Here is a 19,588-nt window from a genome sequence, read left to right as displayed (position 1 = left end):
ACATCTGAGAGACCTTCACTGGCTCCCCGTCAACAAAAGAATCACCTTCCGCCTCCTCACCCACGCACACAAAGCCCTACACGACCAAGGCCTGAGCTACCTCAACAGCCGAGTCAACTTCTACGCTCCCAAACGCCACCTCCGATCAGCCAACCACGCCCTCGCCGCCGTCCCCCGCATCCGAAGAGCGACTACAGGAGGAAGGTCCTTATCCTACCTGGCCGCCAAGACCTGGAACTCCCTCCCGACCGACCTGCGCCTGACCCAAGACCACCTCTCCTTCAGGAAGAAGCTGAAGACCTGGCTGTTCGAGCAGTAGCGGCACCCCCCCCACCCCCAGCGCCTTGAGACCCTACGGGTATGTAGCGCGCTCTATAAATGTCATTGATTGATTGATTGAAGTCCCTCTGCATTGCCCATTAATCATTCTGGGAAACTGGTCCAGCAATCAATCGTCCCTTGATTACCCCCTACCTCCCCAACAGACAGCTACGTTCCGCCAACGCGTTTCTTGCTGTCGTGCCTAAGGTTAAAAGGACCAGATCGGGAGGCCGTTCTTGTACCTTCAATGTTGCCAAGCTGTGGAACACTCTACCCCTCCACCTAAGGTCCAATTCAGACCTAACTTCCTTCAAGAAACATTTGAAAACTTTTTTGTTCAATAAGTAGGTCCTCACAATCTCTGTGCCATCCGCCCAACTGTAAGAACACCTTTCAGTCATAGCGCTCGGACGCCTCCGGGCAGCTATTCGCACTTTAGAAAACCCATTTTCATTTCATTTCATTTCATTCATAGTGAGATACCTCAACCTCTTCCCCTTCTCTAAAGCCAGTTTGTTGTCCTTCCAATCACCATGAATATGACTTCAAAAGGCACTTCCACAATCCTCCTAAGAGATCCTGTGTACCACTATAGCTACTTTTTATGCCAGAAATAACCTGTCCATATCAAACCACTCCTTAAAGTCAAGCTCCACGTCTCTGAATGCAAGATTAAGAGGCAGTCTACTTGCCAATCAAATCTCCTCTTTCTCATGATAAAATCTAACCTGCCAGAAGCAAATTGCTCCTGAAAATCAAATTTTTTCTCAAGGATGGAAACTAGATGTAATTTGTGGTTGCCACGCTTATATGTGGTATTTCATTGCCTGTGTTTAGTCAACAGTCGCCATTCAATGTTTGACCTCTTTATACTTAAGATCCATGTTTCAATGGATCACTTGAAACACACTAAAAAACTACAGTGTAACAAACAAGTACAAGCTCTCTATCTGGGAATAAACATCAGGATTATTCGCTCTGTTCTCTGGTTACAAATGTTTAACTGAAATATGCTTCATATTGTATGTGCTAAAAAAAATGTGGTCACGTAATTGATAGCAGCAATGAATATGCAATAAAGCTTTTTCTTCCCAAGCCACCAATTGTAAGCACTTTTCAGTCATAAAACTTTCGACCCATCTACCAGAAGAATGCCTTTTATGATTTAGTTTGGTTAATTTTGTTATCCATATCTACATCATCAGGGGGGCGTGGCTAGGTGCCGAGCATGGCGGCCGCATTGTAGTGGGGCTCCCTGCCGGGACTTTGCTCACCCTGCCTTTCTGCTGACCCTGGGCACCATTCTGCATAGAAAACTGTCCGCCTGTCTGTGGAATTCACCGGGACTGCGTGCCTGTGTCGACAGGGCTGTGGAACCCCGGGACTGCTGGAATCTTCGTCCTTGAGCGTCCCCGGCGCTCTGTGGCTCTGAGTCATCAGAGGGGAGGGCCGCTGAAAGCCCGCACCCGGGGACCGGCTGCTGCTGTGCGGCTGGAGATGGCGCAAGTTGGCCCGTGACCAGCGCCGCATTACCAAGGTGAGGGAGGCGGACCACCGCTGGACCGTGAGCTCGGGGGAGGAGAGCCCCGGCCCCTAGACTGACTTTCATGCAGCAGCCTACCACCCTGTAGAGTGCTGCCTGCCCCAAGGCAAACTTTCCGAGAGGGGGGGGCGGCGGCGCGGCCTGCCTTGCTGTGAGGCCCCATGCCTGCCCTTCATGGGATGCCATGTCCTGGGTTCCTAGTTGGCTGCTGGCTGAGTGTGCATCTGCAGTGCTGAAATTGGCGGCGCTGTTTGGGATGTCTCGGCTGATGCCCTGCTGCTGCCCCCGTGATTGAGTTGCTGGAGCTGCTTCAGGGTGCGCTGGAGCGCCCCTGTGACCCTGAGTGACGAGGAGGCCCTCCGACTGGAGGCGGAACTGGGGTGCAGTGGACTGGCTCTGTGGTTCTGCGGCCCTGACTGGGATTTGTGCCCCCTGCTTGTCCCGTGGAGGGGGCTTTGACTTCTAGAGTGGAACTGATCGCAGTGAGTACCGCCCGCGCTCTCTCAGGCATTTGCTCCTGCCCCTGGTGGGAATATCCTCCCCCCCTGCCTGTGGTCTACGGAGTGCTTCCATGTGAGCCACTTCTGCCCGGTGGTGTGTGGCCCTGGCGGTGTGTTGGGGGCGATGACTGCTGTGGGTGACTAGTGGCCCTTCCAATCCCATTTCTCGTCACTGTGCACATTGCCATGGGGCCCCGGAGGGGGAAACAACTGGAGGGGCACAGCGCGGATGACCCATCTCGGGGAACGGCGGAGTCGGCCTCCCAGACCTCTTCGATCAGCTGTGTCTCGCCGACTGCTCTGTCGCCCCCCCCCTAATAAATTGGACCTGCTTCTGCAGGAGATACGGGACTCGCGCCAAGCCATTGAGCACCAGATGTGCACCTAACAATGGGCCTTAACCTCCAGCGAGCAAATCATGGCAACCTTGCAGCTACTGTTAAGGATCACACCCGCACACTGTCTGACCTGGTGCCTCAACAAAAAGATCATGCCGCTCAGCTTGAGCACTTGAATAAACAAATGACCATCCTGCTGGACAGGGACAGAGCGCTCCATAGGTGCTGATGCGACGCACTTTGTTGAGCAGTGGCTCCGAGAGAAGGTGGCCACTGAAGGGTCTTTCTGTCTTCTTCTGCATGGAGCGGGCGCACCGTATTCCTATGGGGAAGCCGACTGCCGGCCGGCCACCCAGACCAGTTATTGCCCACATCCTCAATTACAGAGACAGCGATTTCCTCTTGCAGAAATCACAAGATAATGCCTGATACTGTTTGAAAATGCCAGAATTTCACTGTATCCAGATTACACTGTGCAGGTGCAGCACCAGAGGGCATCCTACCAGCCCATCTAGAAGAGGCTCCAAGCCCTCAATTTGAAATACGTACTGCTGTTCCCCGCATGGTTAAAAATCATCTACAATCAGAAGACCCATTTCTTTGTTTGCCCCGAAGCGGCAAACGACTGGCTTGAGCACACAATGCCCACTCAGTCTCTGGATGGCATCGACCGGGTGGTGCGTGGGGCGTAGGCGCAGTCCAACTGTCTCGGACCCCGTCTTGACAGTACCCTGCAATCTCTCCCATCTGCCTGGAACAGGCCATGATAGAGCAGGACTCGGCGCGGGAAGTGGCCGCTGCCATGCGGGACCCTATACAGATCTCTTCCTCTCTGGATCAATCAGAGGATGACGTGACGCCTTCGGACTCTGGCACCAACGACCCTTTGTTCCCCACGATCACTCCCCAGGTGGTCAAGGACCTGTTTGGCTGAGGTGGACGCATGTCCTCTGCGACACCCTCGTAACTATGACTTGGACTCAGCGAGATTTTGATATTACTTGTGTGGTGTGGAAACAGTTTTCCACGTAATTAACCTTTTTCCTCCCAGGTTCGATATACCTCACAGTTCATCATCCTACACGGTCCCAGCGGGAAGATGCTCTTGGGAGTGTTCATGGGGCGAGTGTTTGGTGCTGGGTCCACACCCCCTTCAGTTGCATTCACTGCATGGTATAACCGTTTGGATTCAATGTTTGTTAATCAGAGTTTGGACCAGCACAGTTCAATGGCTGGCCCTAATATTGGGGATTGTTTCTTCAGGGGTTGCCTATTTTGGTTCCTGGTCCACACACTATTCTTTATTAGGTGGTGTACACAATGTCATCCTGGGTCGCTCTTCTTTCTAGAAATGTTGATGCATGGCTGTTCTTGCTAAGTATAAAATACTGACATGGAATGTGCGGGGAATGGGCTCTGTACATAAGCGACATCGCATCTATGCTCAACTGAACAGGCACAAGGCCCACATAGCCTTTCTCCAGGAAATGCACATGACTGACTCGGAGGTTGCTAAACTGCAGTGGAAATGGAAAGCACTAATATATAATACATCCTATTCTGCCTTTGCACATGGGTCGCTTATTTGGGTGAGGAATGGGGTGCCATTTGAGCTGCTGGAACGGAGGGTGGACACTGCAGGGTGCTACGTTCTCCTGCGGGGCAGGCTGGACAGAACCCCAATTATTTTAGGCAGCCTGTATGCCCCAAACTATGAACAGACTGCTTATCTGACTGGCCTCAATGCGGTTTCAATAGACTGGGTACAGTGCCCCTGGGTTCCTGGGAGGGATTTTAATTTTGTTCTAGGCAAGCAATTAGACCGCTCTCACCCCCCCCCCCCCCCCCTCCCAGTGCAGGGCGCAGTTCCTACTAGGACAGAGGAGTTCCTACATGCCTGGGCGGTGGGTTTGGGGATCACTGACATATGGCGCACACAAAACCCGTCTGACCGCGAATATTCATTTTACTCCCCCCCCCGCACCTACTGCATACGTGAATAGACAGGGTTTTCTGCTCCCTGCCCCTATCATCCCAGGTGCTTGAATCCACGACCCTCGGGAAAACGTTATCTGACCACAATCCACTGGAGGTACTGCTCGAATGGAGGAGGGCCCTCCTCCCCAGTCCCGACTTGGAGACTATGGCCGCTCACACTAGAAGATGGGGTGTTCAGGGACACTCTGGGTTCCGCTATTGCCAATTACTTCACAGAAAATACAGGTTCGGCATCCTCCTGTCTAGTTGAATTGGATGCGTTTAAGTCAGTTATTAAGGGGGTGGCCATAGGGACTACTGTTGGGGCCCGGCACAAGCTACATCAGAGGCTCGTCTCCGTCGAGGACTCCCTGAACACACTGGAAACTAAGGCTCTTGCTGACACTACCCGGCAGGTACCACTGCAGGACCCTTGGATTCAATATGCAGAGCTCCTTGAACGACTCTGTCTAATAGATTACAGTACGTACACCCAATGTAGTCATAAAGAGGCTGACAAGATAAGGACTCATCTGGCCCGTCTCATCCGCGATACCCCACCCTCACACCCTATATTGGGGGTATTCCTCCCAGATGGCTCTGTGGTTAATACTCAGGCTGATATTAACATGGCGTTCTGCACCTATTATATGTCCCTCTACTCTGCCCCGCCCGCTATGCCCCAGGATCTCTTGACTAATTTCCTGGACGATCTCACCTTCCCCGAACTGACGAAAGATGCACAATCGGACTTGGAGGCCCCTATCACTAGAGCAGAAATAATGGGAACCCTTAAGAGCCTCCCCAAGAATAAGCAACCAGGGCTGGACGGACTCCCAGTGGAGTTTTATTTGACTGATGCTGAACAACTCACTTGACGACTGTTGACTCTTTACAAGACAGCACTAGAAAAACGCACACTTCCTGTAACAACTATGCAAGCACTGGTTGTTTCCCTCCTGAAGCCCAACAGAGACACTCAAGACATATCGGGATATCGCCCTCTCTCCATGTTAGCTACAGAGTATAAAATATTCAGTAAAATACAAGCACAGCGTCTGCTTCCTTATCTCCCCAAACTTATTCACATGGACCAGTGCGGTTTCGTCCCGGGCAGTAGCACTTCTCTCAATATAAGGCGCCTCCACTACCTAATGGAACCCACTGCCACTCAAACCGACACAGCTGGATGCATCTCTCTAGATATGCGACAAGCATTTGACACCCTGGACTGGACGTATATGTTGTCCTCACTTAAGAGATTTGGCAAACTACTGGGGTACCGACGATGGGTCAAACTACTGTACTCCTCTATCAAACACGGCCAGGGCTCGGACAGGCACATCCATCTCGGCTGCTTACCCTGTAGCCTGGGGCGGGCGACAGGGCTGCCCCTGTCACCAACATTATTTGTCCTGGCGATGGAACCCTTTCTTCTCAAGATCCGAAAGGAGGCCGTGGGACTGGGGATACCCGTGTCTAACACAACACATATTTTGTCGGCACATGCAGATGACATTATCCTCTATTTTAAAGACCTCACATCCAGTCTGGAACCCGTGCCGACTCTCCTTAAGAATTTTGGACTGATATCGGGTTTGACGATTAATGCCCAGAAATCCCATGCTTTCTTTATGCGACATAGGGAGGCCCCTGACCCGATACCCTTTAGCAATCTCCTGTTGACGACTGCCCCAGACACTTTCAAATACCTAGGTATTCAAATTTATCGAACTCCCCAGGACCTGATTGAGGGTAATCTACAGAAGACAATACAGTCTCTCCAGAGCCAGATCTCCTCCTGGACTTCATTGCCACTGTTTTCTGATGGGCAGGATAGCCATCTCCAAAATGGTGATGCTCCCTCGCCTTTTATATTTTTTTACTAACATACCACTTATTATCCCACCCAACATATTTAAGACATTGGACTCCCTAATGTTAGACCTTATTTGGAGGAAGGGACGTAGAAGAGTGGGACTGGCGAAGTTGCAGCTTAGACCTGCTGAGGAAGGCCTGGGAGCGCCAGACTTTTGGGCATACTGTATGGCCGGTCAACTACAGTGGTTGTCCTATTGGCTTGCTGGAAAGAGCACTCATGAGATTGGATAGACCGGTCGCCTCCTTGCTCAGGGCACATTAAATGCTTTACTTCTGCCGTGGGCTGAATACCCATCAACGCCCCCCCCTTGCTTAGAACCGTGCTGGCATACTGGAAAAAGTCCCTTAACTACACACGACGAACCCTCCCTTACTCTCCAAACATTCCCTTCCTTGGGATCCCTGGCGCACATGACTTATTAATGAAGCGGACTGTGTCCTCTTGGGAGCAGGAAGGGATATCCACAGTAGGAGCACGTTTGTAGACGGCACTTTGGCGGACCATTACAATTTTACTCGTGCACAGGGGGTCCCTTCGACACTGTTCCTCCTTCACACCACCATTACTCACTACATCAAGCGCCACTAGTCCCCTGATGGGGTTGAACCCCGAAAAATGAACTTGTGTACGCTACATACTTGATGGGTGCTGGTCGACATCTTACCCGGTGGCTTTATAGGGGGATACGCGCTCACTAAGGGACGTCACTGGCCCCGCTCCGGGCGAAATGGGAGGCAGGACTTGGATAAGACCTCATGGACAGGGACTGGGCGACTATATTGGAGTTCCTCAAGAAAGTCTCCCGGAAGGCTAAAACTTAAATATATACAACACATGATCTTACACAGGGCTTATCTGACCCCACATCAACTGAACTGTTTCTACCCAGATGCCCAACTTTCCTGCCCTAGATGTCAAGAGGCAGATGCTGATCTCATCCACATGCTGTGGTCTTGTCCACACTTGCAAACTTATTGCCAAACAATAGCTTACAGGGTCAATGAGGCTACGGGCACAGCCGACTGGACGTCTGTGGATAGCTGTCTGCTAGGTCTGCATAAACGCCCCAAGACATTGAAAGTGTAATATAAATATATTTATATAAATTTGAGGACCTAGCCATGCTGCTTGCGAAACGGGCCATCACCATGAGGTGGAAATCTGCCCACCCCCCTACAGCAGCGGTTTGGCAGGCGGAGTTGATCAGGTGGGGCGCAGCAGAAAGCTCTGTCATTAGACAGGAAGAATATGGAGGCCATCGCAAAACCCCCATTGCTATGGATTGGGACCAAATGATAGAGGCGCTTAAGGCCCTTTGTTAAACTCACCCCCCGATGTCGCCCCCTGAGCCCATAGCATCATCTGCACCCCCCTCCCCTGTATCTGAATCGGTTGACACAGTGTAGTAATTTATTATGATTTGTTGCTGATGCCCAGGATTGTATGTTATTGCCTGCTCCACCTGTTGGAACTTGATTCTCACTTTAAACTCCTTTTATAATTGCGACGGTGTACACATCCACCCCAGCTTTTCCTTTTCCTAAACCTTATTGTAATGTGTGGACTAATTGACCAGGGTGGGGAGGGGTGGTGTTTCTGTGTGGGATTTCTTTTTTTTGCCTCTATTATGTTCTGTGGTTCACTTATGAAGAAAACCTGAGTTTCGCCTCTTGTTCTGATCGCCCTGTGCGGACAGAGACAGCTATACTTGTTTTTCAAGCTATACCGAGATGTTACAATGCCATGTACTCGTTCTCTTACTGAGTGTGTATGCATATTCACAAAATGGAACTCAATAAAAAATTGTGTTAAAAAAAATCAAAATAAAAATCCATATCTACATCAGGATTATTTTGATTTCCATAGCTCTTTCAATTTTTAGATTAAATGAAAGGGCATAATTGTACTTATTAACAAGAAAATTCCAGGCGGATATGTCCCAACACAGGTCTGCCAAATTAGCTATCTCTTACCTTATGAGTCACTTTACAAATATTCACTCCAGTTAATTTTATTCTACAAAGTATATGTCTGACTACACAGTGGCACTACATTTGTTACAAATATAATGGATCATCACAAAGAATAACTGTTTAAAATGCATTTTTAATGGTGCCAAATGTATTCTACAGGAACCATGAAACAATTAATTACCTGGAAACGAAAAATAACAGTCTCATTTGAAAATGTGTATTCATGGATATCTATGTTGCTAGTAATTAAGCAATCCATTTGGATGCTCTAAGTATAAGGATTTAGAAACCCATGTTAGATCAGTAAATTGCACTACGTTAAACATACAGATGTATAGATGCTGATTTTCATTAATTGTTCACCAATCAATGGCTTCCCAACATTTCGCCGAAACCTGTTACAGTGGGGCACCATATTACATGGTGCCTGGCATGGTGCATGGATGTTTGAGAACTGCTATTTAACACTGTGGGTTGTGTTGCAGTCCTTTTCTAGGGCAGCAGCACAAGTCGCAATGGAAAAGAGCAGGTTTCCGACCATTGTAATCGGGAAAGTGGGACCTCCGACAGTCGGTCGTACACCTCCCCGAGTTGAACGGCGGGCTACAGCTTGTCCAGCGGGCTACAGCTTGTCCAACCGCCACTGAAATAAGGACCTTAGGGGCATATTATCAAGCCTGTGCGCTAAAATTATCGCCGCTTTATCGGCCGAAAACGGCCGATAAAGCGGCGATAATGGGCTTGATAATATGCTCTGTGGAATTCCAATCGAAGCCCATGTTAGATGTCTTCACATCTAACATGTGCTTCGATTGGAATTCCATAGAGCATATTATCAAGCCCATTATCGCCGCTTTATCGGCCGTTTTCGGCCGATAAAGCGGCGATAATTTTAGCGCACAGGCTTGATAATATGCCCCTTAGTGTTAGGAAATAGAGGAATTTGAGAAAAAACATTGCAGCTTTTTTCTTGAAACATAACTATTGTTGGGCATCAGCATTATTTTGTGAAATAGTGCAATAACTCAGTAGGGGTCCAGGTCCCGCTGTTAGCACTTTCCATATTTAAGTACGGATCACAGGGACAGTTAAGATTGTGCCTTGCTTTCGTTAGATTTTAGATTTAGGACTGAAATTTTTTACATTCTAGCCGGGACCTGGCAAAAGATGAATGAGTACTCTTTTAAGACAGATTTGCTCATTGTGTGCAGGCGAAATTCTATCGATCAAAAAGAGGGGACCTAAAGGCTAAAGTAGGCTGAACCATTGCTCTATGCAGTATGTTTTTGTGGCAGAAACAAAATGTGAATGACATACGCATAAGATAGGCGAATGAAGAAGGCTGCTTGAAAGGCTCTCTATGTATGTATTCACATGTATACATTTTTTTTAACATATTAGAAAAATGCCTCGGCTAAAGCTAGAACTTACAAACAGTGAGCCAGCAGGTTCCCTGTCTCTGTAACTCTACAGGACCTTATACGCTATCTATTGTTTTTTCGGTTGGAACTGTTACACGTATACAGTATGTCCGGTACAAATTATCTTATCATTATTCAAACTAAAGAAATAAATGCCAGAGCAGACACTCATCGACATTAGACCACTGCTTTCTTTGTAAATGACCCGTAGCTAACAACTCTGGCAGAATGCGTTGGTACTAGCAGCCATCAGGCACCCTTGTGTGATGGGAAGGTCAGCTGCAGTTCATGTACAGTATGAGCAATGGAATGCAATTCCTTTCAGACACTTGCTTCTTGTAACTTAAAGAATGCCAGGGCCTTTTCCCACTCACTAGAGGTTTACTTCCTAGATGGAAGTCACCTTTCATCACAAGCCTACCAACATGTAAAAAAAGCACTTTGAAATGCGATTTCCTATTGCCAGATTTTAATTTGCAAAAGAATAAGTGGTGTGGGCCGCATTTGTGTCCTGAAGCCCGTGGCCAAGGCTGATGAGTCTAGATTCTCACTCATGACTCTTCAACCCACCACCAGACACTCCCTGCGACCGTATGTAAACTCTTGAAGATTCTTTTTCACCCAAGCGTTCTCCATCTGGCGCGGTTTTCCGCCTTTCTCTTCCCCCTTCTTTCCCTCTTTTGTGGTTTTAAATAAGCGGCAGCCCCGAAAAGGAATGGTTTCAGTTAACTCTCTAAAACAGTTTTAAATCTAATATTATGAAAAGTAAAGGTCCACTATTTATTAAACCTATTGTGCACAAAATTCATTTTTTCGCACTACAATGAACTTGTGTTCTTTTGATTTACTCTGTATAAATCATATAACGACAATCCAGGGTGTTCCGATTGCGATCATCAGATTCTGCTGTCATTCCGCATCACTGTTGCAGTTTTAACCCGATTTTATGTCCTATTGCAGTATGAACTGAGAAGTGAATTACATCATATTTATTGCTTATAATTTTAATTCAGATTTATTTAGTTTATATTTAAAATCTGAATTCTGGGCACAGAAATGCATTGGCACAAGTAAAAGAAGGAATTATAAGCTGTTGAGAATGTACACTGATCGAAGATAAAGGTTATCCAGAACCACTGCCAGAATAGGACCTGAGCTAGGCCTCATCCTGTTTTGTTACAATCAGAGCAGGCTAGTACCAAGCAAAGCGGAGCCAATTAGTGTCAGAGTCATATAGAGCATTTGCAACCGTGTTGCGTCCTGCATTTATAAATGCAATTCTCCACCTGGTCAAAATTCAAATAGTCTCAGTGTGACCCTGCTATGCACGGTGAAAGGATGAATGTTGTGACTGCATGGGGGTCAGGGTTTGGCCAAGGTCTCTGGAAACCTCCGCCTCTTCAACCCAGGCGAGAACAGTGTTCACAAGGCCTTCACTTTGCTATGAGGTAATGGAGACAATAGGGTTGGTCACATTTCTTTTTGGCCGATCCATCTAGCCTTGTATGACTCTAAAAGAAGGCCCAAGTTAGAGCATTTGCTCTCCAGCTGATTCTCCGGCTTTCGACATGCTACTGTACCCCGTGATTGGTTAATCTTGGTCATACTGCTGGGAAGTGGTTTTAAACTCTGAAAACACATATTTCGGAAGGAGTTGCGGCAATCGCTTTAATATTATTTAAATAGCATTAACTGCTTTATTTTCCCTGAGAAGTTTGTGTTAGTTCTCGATTTTTTTCTAAAAATACTACGTTAGTATTGGTTGGTCCATCTGCATTTGTCTGGTATTACTGAGGACAACACTGCCCTTTTCTTTTCAACAATAAATGCCATGTTGATGGAATATGATTTTTTATTGTGGCAAAGCTTTAAAAACGAACAGGGCAAAGCCAAATGGGCATGCACATTTGCTAATGCTTCTTTACATATACATTGGGGCCACCAAGTATGTTGTTCCAGGCTTCATATATTTTCTACTGGTACAGTGTACATTTTCATCAGCATTTGTCCTGACTGATTGATGAAGTCAATGTGTATAAAGCGGCAGCCTTGGTAATGCTTAAAGTTGTTTCCCAATGTATCCCTGACTTTACATAAGGTGGTCAGTGCTCCTCAGTCATTGAGTCTGGATTTAATTGTAAATTCTCATATGCAAGTAGTCCTGCTTAATCTCCCAGTAGTACTGATTATGGATTTTTATCAGTGCTTCTCACCTCAAACATGATTTGCTATGTGTTTCACCTTCTGATGTAATCTGCCCTGTCATTTCTCCAACTGATATGGCGTAAGGCATAAGTATTGGACGTGTCCTCTCTTCAGGGTCACCCCCAAACCTTTTGCCTTCACCCTTCCTATTTTTGCTGATTTCGTTTTTGTTGGCCTTACGACGCGGTGCCACTTACCACTGCTAACCACTGCTAAAGTGCTTGTGCTATCTCCTTTAAACATGGTAACATTGGTTTAACATTGATTGGCATATTTAATTTACTTATAAGTCCCTTATAGAGTGGTATGTTACAAGGCCTGTATTTAAATGCTACAAGAGGGCCTGCAGCACTTATTGTGCTACATACTTAAGTAGTCCTTTATACATATCCCAGGTCTGCCACTGCTGCCTGAATGCAGGTATTAAACTGCCTATTTAACTTGCGATGTAAGCCCCTATCAAGCATTAAACTCCCCTTATATTGCATGGATCTCCCTTAATATAGGCCCTAGGTAGCCCATAGGGCAGGGTGCATTGTAATTTAAAGGTATGACATGTAAGAAAGCTCCTGAATTTGTTTATCACTACTTTAATGCCTACCTCTCCCATAGGATAATTTACCTTGTTACATTGAATACGTGCTAACATTTGATTGGGAACATGTGAGCATTTCATGTTTGGTGTCTGGGAAATTGTAATTCAAAATCCTCTTTATTGGGAAAGTTGGATTTTAAGTTACAACTTTGAAAATGCCACTTTTAGAAAGTTGATCTTTTCCTACCCTAACTATTTGGTACCTGCAGCCTGTTCCTGGGTCACATGACTGGGTGTAGTTGGCAGTTGGACTTTGTTTATTCCTCCCACACAACCGCACAATAGAGGGATTAGCTGTGCCTGTATGGGCCTTCAACTGAAGGGATGGTGGATGGAGCTGGGCACAGCCCCACTTGCAACTGAATAGGCTGTGCTCAGCCTTTATACAAGGAACTTGTCACCCCTGCACTGATCATGCAGCCAGCTTGGAGCTGAAACAGAGGAGTCTGGAAACTTCAAGCACTTCAAAGAGAATTCTCTAGAAACATCTAATTTCAAGAGGGCACCAGGTATTAGATTAGGACCCTCAGACCCACTCTTCAGTTCACTTTTGCTACCGGTAGAAGGACTCTCAGAGGTCTACCGGCTGCTGTGGCATGCTGTGTACCCCACAAGGATGCTTTGCAGCACCTGAAAGGACTGCTTTGCTGCCTTGAGCCTGCCTTAAGCCTACAGAGCCCTGTCCTGCTTCTTCAGCCCTGTTTCATCACTTGAACACAGGACTGCCAGAGTGACTCCAAGAATTAGTTGGCTGACTTCCTTATCAGAGCTTCAGGGACATGAAAGGCTCCAACTATCTTCAACCCACACCAGGGCTCAGCCAGAGTGAGTCCTAACACTCCAAGTGGTGCCCCGTCAGCCCTGAATACTTGGTGGTGGTGCTAAAGGTGCCATCTTACAACCAATATGTTTTTGCCAAATTGCTCTGCGAACCAAGAGGAGACATGGACCAACTTCCTTGTGTATCGGCCCAAGGTGCCTCCAAGGTCAGACTGACTTTGCTGCAGCTCCCGCTACTTTTTTCTCTGCAGTAGCAAATCCTGTTCCGTGGTCCTTCAACAAAGGGGTATCCTGCCTCATGGCATTCTATTCAGCTACTGCCTTCAGCCTCATTCTGCTGGAGATTTTAAACTTCCCAAAAACTTCCAAAAAAGTGTCTAAGACAAACTGTAAAACTCATTGGACAAGGCCTGGTCCCTTGTCCTGATGAACTTTACCTTCTCAGAATATTTTTATTTGAAATTTCTTCCAAGTCCAACGGTTAGCACCGACTGGTCCCAATACAGTTTTTGTATATGAGTCGTGCTTCATCCCAGTCAGCCGTATTTTTCGACTTTGACCTCTTCTCGCGCAACTAGATGTCTGCGGTTGGTGCTTTCATCTTTTAAGAGCTTTTATTCATTAAACTTTAAAAATCCATGACTCTGGTTCTACTAACTGGACTTTTGTTGTTTTCTTGTCAAATATTTTATAATAATTTACTTTATTCTTCTAAATTGGCGTGGGATTTTTGTTATGATGTGTTTTTACTTTATTGTTGTTTGTGTCCGACATAAATATTTTAACAATTGCCTTTAGGTTGACCCTGTCTGATTTGTGCTAAGCTACCAGAGGGTTAAGCACAAGTTGATTCAGTGACTTTTGTTTTTCACCCTGACCGGGACTGTGACTGTTGCTTGAGCAAGGTTAAAAACCCCACTCAAAAAACAATCCAATTTCTCACCGTAAAGAAAATGGACTGTAGCATTTCAATGTGCAAAATTGTTTCCTTGTGCAATATGTGTAATTTTCTCCCAAAAATGTATTACATGAAATTAATTTCTTTAAAAAAAAATCTTTATTAGGTTTTATATTTTTGCACAAATACACCCCCCACTTGATAACCCCACTCCCCCACCCCTTCCTCAGACCTGCCCTGTATATACAATAATTACATTTTAGCAGTTTTAGTATAACAGCAATCTCAAAGATAGAGAAGAATTCATGCCATACATTGTAAAAAAAGGGGACTAAAACAAAATCACAATCCAGATCATAATGGACACTTAATACACATTAACCAGTTTCTGTATGAATTTGTATCCATTGTATTAAAGAGTCCCAGATTGCAAGTCCCTTTTTTTCATTTATTACGGCCCTTTCTTTTGTATATGGCTACTTCTAAACTACAAGTAGCCAGCAGTCGAGATCGCCATTGTTGAAACACCGGTGGATTTGGATCCAATCACGCTGATGCTATACATAGTCTAAAAACCGCCATGTCCACAACCCTTGCATGTATTTAGGTCGATTTGTATGAGCAACACCTAGCATTATTTCATCGGCAGAGATTTCTACTCTTGTCTCTAATACTTCAGATAAAAATGCTGAAATATCCTTCACTAATTTCGTTAATACATCACATAAGGCAAAAATATGTACGCTGTCAGCTTCGAATAAATCACATCTGGGACATGATGTTCCTTTTGCTGTCCCCCATTTGGCAATTTTATATGGAGTGTAATATAATAAAAAAAGGTTTTGTAATATTGAGCTTGCAATTTTGTGGACATGAGGTAGGATTGATATAATTCAAAGGAATGCTGTTTCAGCTGTAACCCCAAGTTTGACCTGCCATTTTATGGTCTATTTATCAAGATCGTCTGGGTACCTTACATTTAGTAATTCATAGATTTCTCCAATTTTTATATTTGTTTTGTCAGACAGGTTCTCCATTACCTGAACTGCTTGAATATATTGTTCCCCCACCTCCTTTCTTTAAAAGAAAATCCAGTATTTGTAAATATTTTAAAAAATCCAGATGATCCAGTTTATATTCAGAGCAAAGTTCTTCGAAAGATTTCAATCCTGCAATAGAAAAAAAGCAACCTAAATGTGTAATCCCTCCCTGTACCCATCTCTCAATACAGGTATCGGTAAAAATCCCTGGGAGATTATTGTTTTTAAGAATTAGGGTATAATAAGATAAACGTCCAAACCCCAATAATTTGCGTGTATTATTCCAAGCTTTATAAATACCAAACATGGATTTGAATTTTACCTTCTTAAAGTAGCTATCATTTAGATGTCGTCATAGACACCCTCTGGATTCATCACCTAATAGTAATTCTTGTGGCGCTGGAATAATATCTCCATTGCTAACATCTGTCTTAAATAATAAATGGACACAAAATTTCATTATGGTAGACCAATAATATAATTTGGTGTTTGGCAATGCCATTCTCCCTCTGTCCTTAGGCAATGTTATAAATCGTAATGCTCTTCGTGACCTCTTGTATCCCTATATAAATCTAGAAAACATACTATCTATATCTTTAAACAATTGGGGCGGGAATTCCAAACAAATTGACCTAAAAAAATATAAAAATCTAGGTAAGAAGAGCATTTGAATCAGATTACATCTTCCCCTAATAGATGTAGATTATTTGATCGTATCATATCCTTTATTGTGCGTTGTATTAATGGTACGATATTGTTGTCAATTAAATTCTCCAATTTGGCCGTTATATTAACACCTAGATATGTTGCGTTCTCTGTTACCCGTACGTCTCTTATCTCAACTTAACTATTGGGGATAATCTGAGTTTTGTCTTGATTTAATTTGTATCCAGATGCCTCACCAAAGTTTTTTGCCATTTCTTTGATTATACCAATTGCACCCATAGTGTCACTAGTTACCAGCGCGATGTTATCCGCGTACGCCAATGTTTTTGTAGCTTGGTCCCTCATCCATAAGGGTGGAATTAGTATATTATTGTCTAGTCTCCTAATGAAGGGATCAATATATACCGTGAATAACATGGGCACCCCTGTCTTGTCCCTCGCATTATACCCAGTGGTTTGGATACTGACCCATTGACCATTACCACAGCAGATGGATCCCGATATAACATTTGTGCTGCTTTGATAAATTGCTCCCCAATACCACTCCTTGCCATAACTATCCAGAGATATTTCCAGGAGACCCTATTGAAAGCCTTTTCAGCATCTAATAATATAACTGCCATAGGGTCTCCTGCAACCTCGGACCAATCAAACAATGAGATCACCCTTTGAATGTGATCCGTTGTAGCTTTTTCTGTGATAAACCCTTGCTGTCACTCAGATACAATTTTATGTATCCTTGAAGCCAAACGGGCAGCTAATATCTTAGCATAAATTTTATAATCCCCGGTAATTAATGTTATAGGGCTACAAGATCCAAGTTCCATAGGGTGTTTTTTTTAGGAAAATAACGATTTGGCCATGGACCATGATCCCGGAGGACGTCCACCATGAAATACATGTGTGATCAAATCTGTAAGTACATTTTTTAGCTGAGGGGAGAATTTAACAAAAAACTCTGGGGGAATTCCATCCATACCCACCACTTTACCTGGGACAAGGCTATTAATTGAGAGAGAGATTTATTCCCAGTGCGGGATGCTATCCATACATTCTTGATCTTCAGTCTCTAATCTACAAAAATTGTCTTGATCTATATATCCATCGATTGAGCTTTGCTGTATATCTATACCCCTATACAAATCCTGATAGTATTTTTGAAATGCAATTCTTATTGCTTCGGGATCTGTCCTTACCCCGAGTTCTGGATCACGCATTGCCTTGACAAAATTAGATGTCCTTTCTTCTCCAGTTCATACCTCAAGCTGATGTCCCACATGTTCGCTCAGTTCGTAAAAATTTTCTTTGTGCATGGTGGCTCTGTCTATAGCACTTGTTGTTAAAATATCAATAATACTATTTTTGGCTATTGCAACCTGCCTGAATTCATTTTCGCTTTCCCTTACCTCCTGAACAGCTTTTATAAGTCTTTCCTCTGCTGTAACTATATTATTCAGGAGTGCCTGCATCTCTTGTTTGGCTTTTTTATTGGCATTTAATGAGAATCGTAAAGTGTCCCCTCTGATCCCGGCTTTTACGGCATCCCAGACCATGTCAATTGGCGCACTACCTATTTTATCATCCAAAATCTAGGGATCCAAACCCGCATATAATCACAGTATTTCTCATTGACCAATAAGGCCCTTTCAAATGTCCAAGTTTTCACCTGAGGTTTCATTAATCCAGATTCAATAGTTAAGACAAAAGGGTTGTGATCAGAGAGTATTCTTGGTAGCTTTTCTATTGTACTTTTAGCTTTTAACATATTAGAGATCAAGATGTAGTCTAATCTTGCATGTCTGGCATGTGGATAGGAATAGTGGGTAAAGCCTGGATCATTTTTATGCTCTGCTTGCCAACAATCAATCAAACCATGGGTTTGACATAGATTTGTAAAAGCCTGAAAGACTCTTGGCTTCCTGCCTTTATATTGAAACCCTGAGTCTGCTGACCAATCACTTGGTAAATTCAAGTTAAAATCACCTTAAATTATCACTGGGAGAGACCAATGAACAAGCTCATTAGATATATAGTTCAATACTTCTGGGTCATCACTAATATTACTATATAATGTGCATATGGTCATTGACGCACCATTGAATGTAAAAATGCATTTGAGTGCCGATCTACAGTCACTTCCATTATAACTACACTGGTTAAGACACTTTTAGAATTGCCATATTTCACTGGCTGGGCTATAATGAGATTCCAGGCCTACGTCCCCCATATTGGGCCAATTTAATTACTATGCTGGCCTCATGAGGTTCAAAGGCCTCCAGACACAATAGAGCCAATAATAGTGCTTGACCCAGTTCCTCGGAAAGTAAGGGATGGGGAAGAAATTCTCATTCTGCTAATTAACTCTTCACACTGCACCTGACAGGGACACGCTTGATCCCACATAAACAAAGGAGGAATAACAGACCTCCGTAGCCAACTGGAAAGAGAGCTGAGGCTGTTATGCTACCAGGGAAGATCTTTTTATAGCCATTTTTAAGTTACCATCATGAAATGTTACAGAATACTGTTCAGGAGGGCTGGAGCGGGACGGATGCTGGTTTGGAACCCTAGGATTGGCCAAGGGTTCCTTGCTTCTAGAGCTTTCCATCCCCACTTAAAAACTCCTGCACAAGAAATAATTCACTGGACCTCATAGTGATGATGTTGACAGAATGTCCAAACGGAAGGAGGCTTCACTTGATGCCACTGAAAAGTTGAACTAAAGGATTAACTCTGCCTAGCCCTCAGGAAAGGTTGGGTCTCTCCGGGACTAATGGCACTAGCCTACTGTGCCCCCTGCAGCAAAACAGCTTGGATAATGGACCTGGCCAAGGGGCCCTGGATGGTTCCCTTGGCACTTCTGCAGACTGACGTTTGACTATTGTGACACACAGGTTTCTTTCAAGTAGCCAGGTGACAATTGGACCTGAGGAGTGTTGTGTGTTTGCTGGCCCCTGGGTCTCAATTTCCCAGGGTCCAATGAAATTCACAGTGTCCCAAGAGACCCCATGCCCCCTTTGTCTCCATGCCTAAAGGTGGACAGGCGTACCCTCGAGGCATTCCTGCCCGCCTTCTATATGGGTGGAGGAAGAGAATCTTGCAAGTTGCCATCCTGGCAATACAACAGTGTCGACCAAATGGGGAGCTGGCCGTGCGGTGCATGAATGTGTTTCCCACACTGCCTCAGCGAAAAATAATAAAAAGAGGCATGTGGGTGCCTCAGTAGGATCGGAGCACAAAAAATTGAAAAATGCTGCGCAAAGCTGATTCCCAACTAAAAGCCTCTCTGTTCTCTGGCAGAAAGCTGCAAAGTCCATAATCATGATACAGGCCCAAAAGCCTGGAAAGGGCCTTTACATTTTCATATCTCTGCTGGAAGTGTCTCAGAAAGCGCAGGGGAACCACCAATGATTGATGTTGTGTGTTTTGTGGTGGCTTCAGGAAGTGCA

The sequence above is a fragment of the Lissotriton vulgaris genome, chromosome 1_1, assembly GCF_964263255.1.
Source record: "Lissotriton vulgaris chromosome 1_1, aLisVul1.2, whole genome shotgun sequence".
In the NCBI taxonomy this organism is placed as follows: Eukaryota; Metazoa; Chordata; class Amphibia; order Caudata; family Salamandridae; genus Lissotriton; species Lissotriton vulgaris.
The sequence above is the reverse complement of the archived record's forward strand: the minus strand, read 5'-3'. Positions refer to the sequence as shown.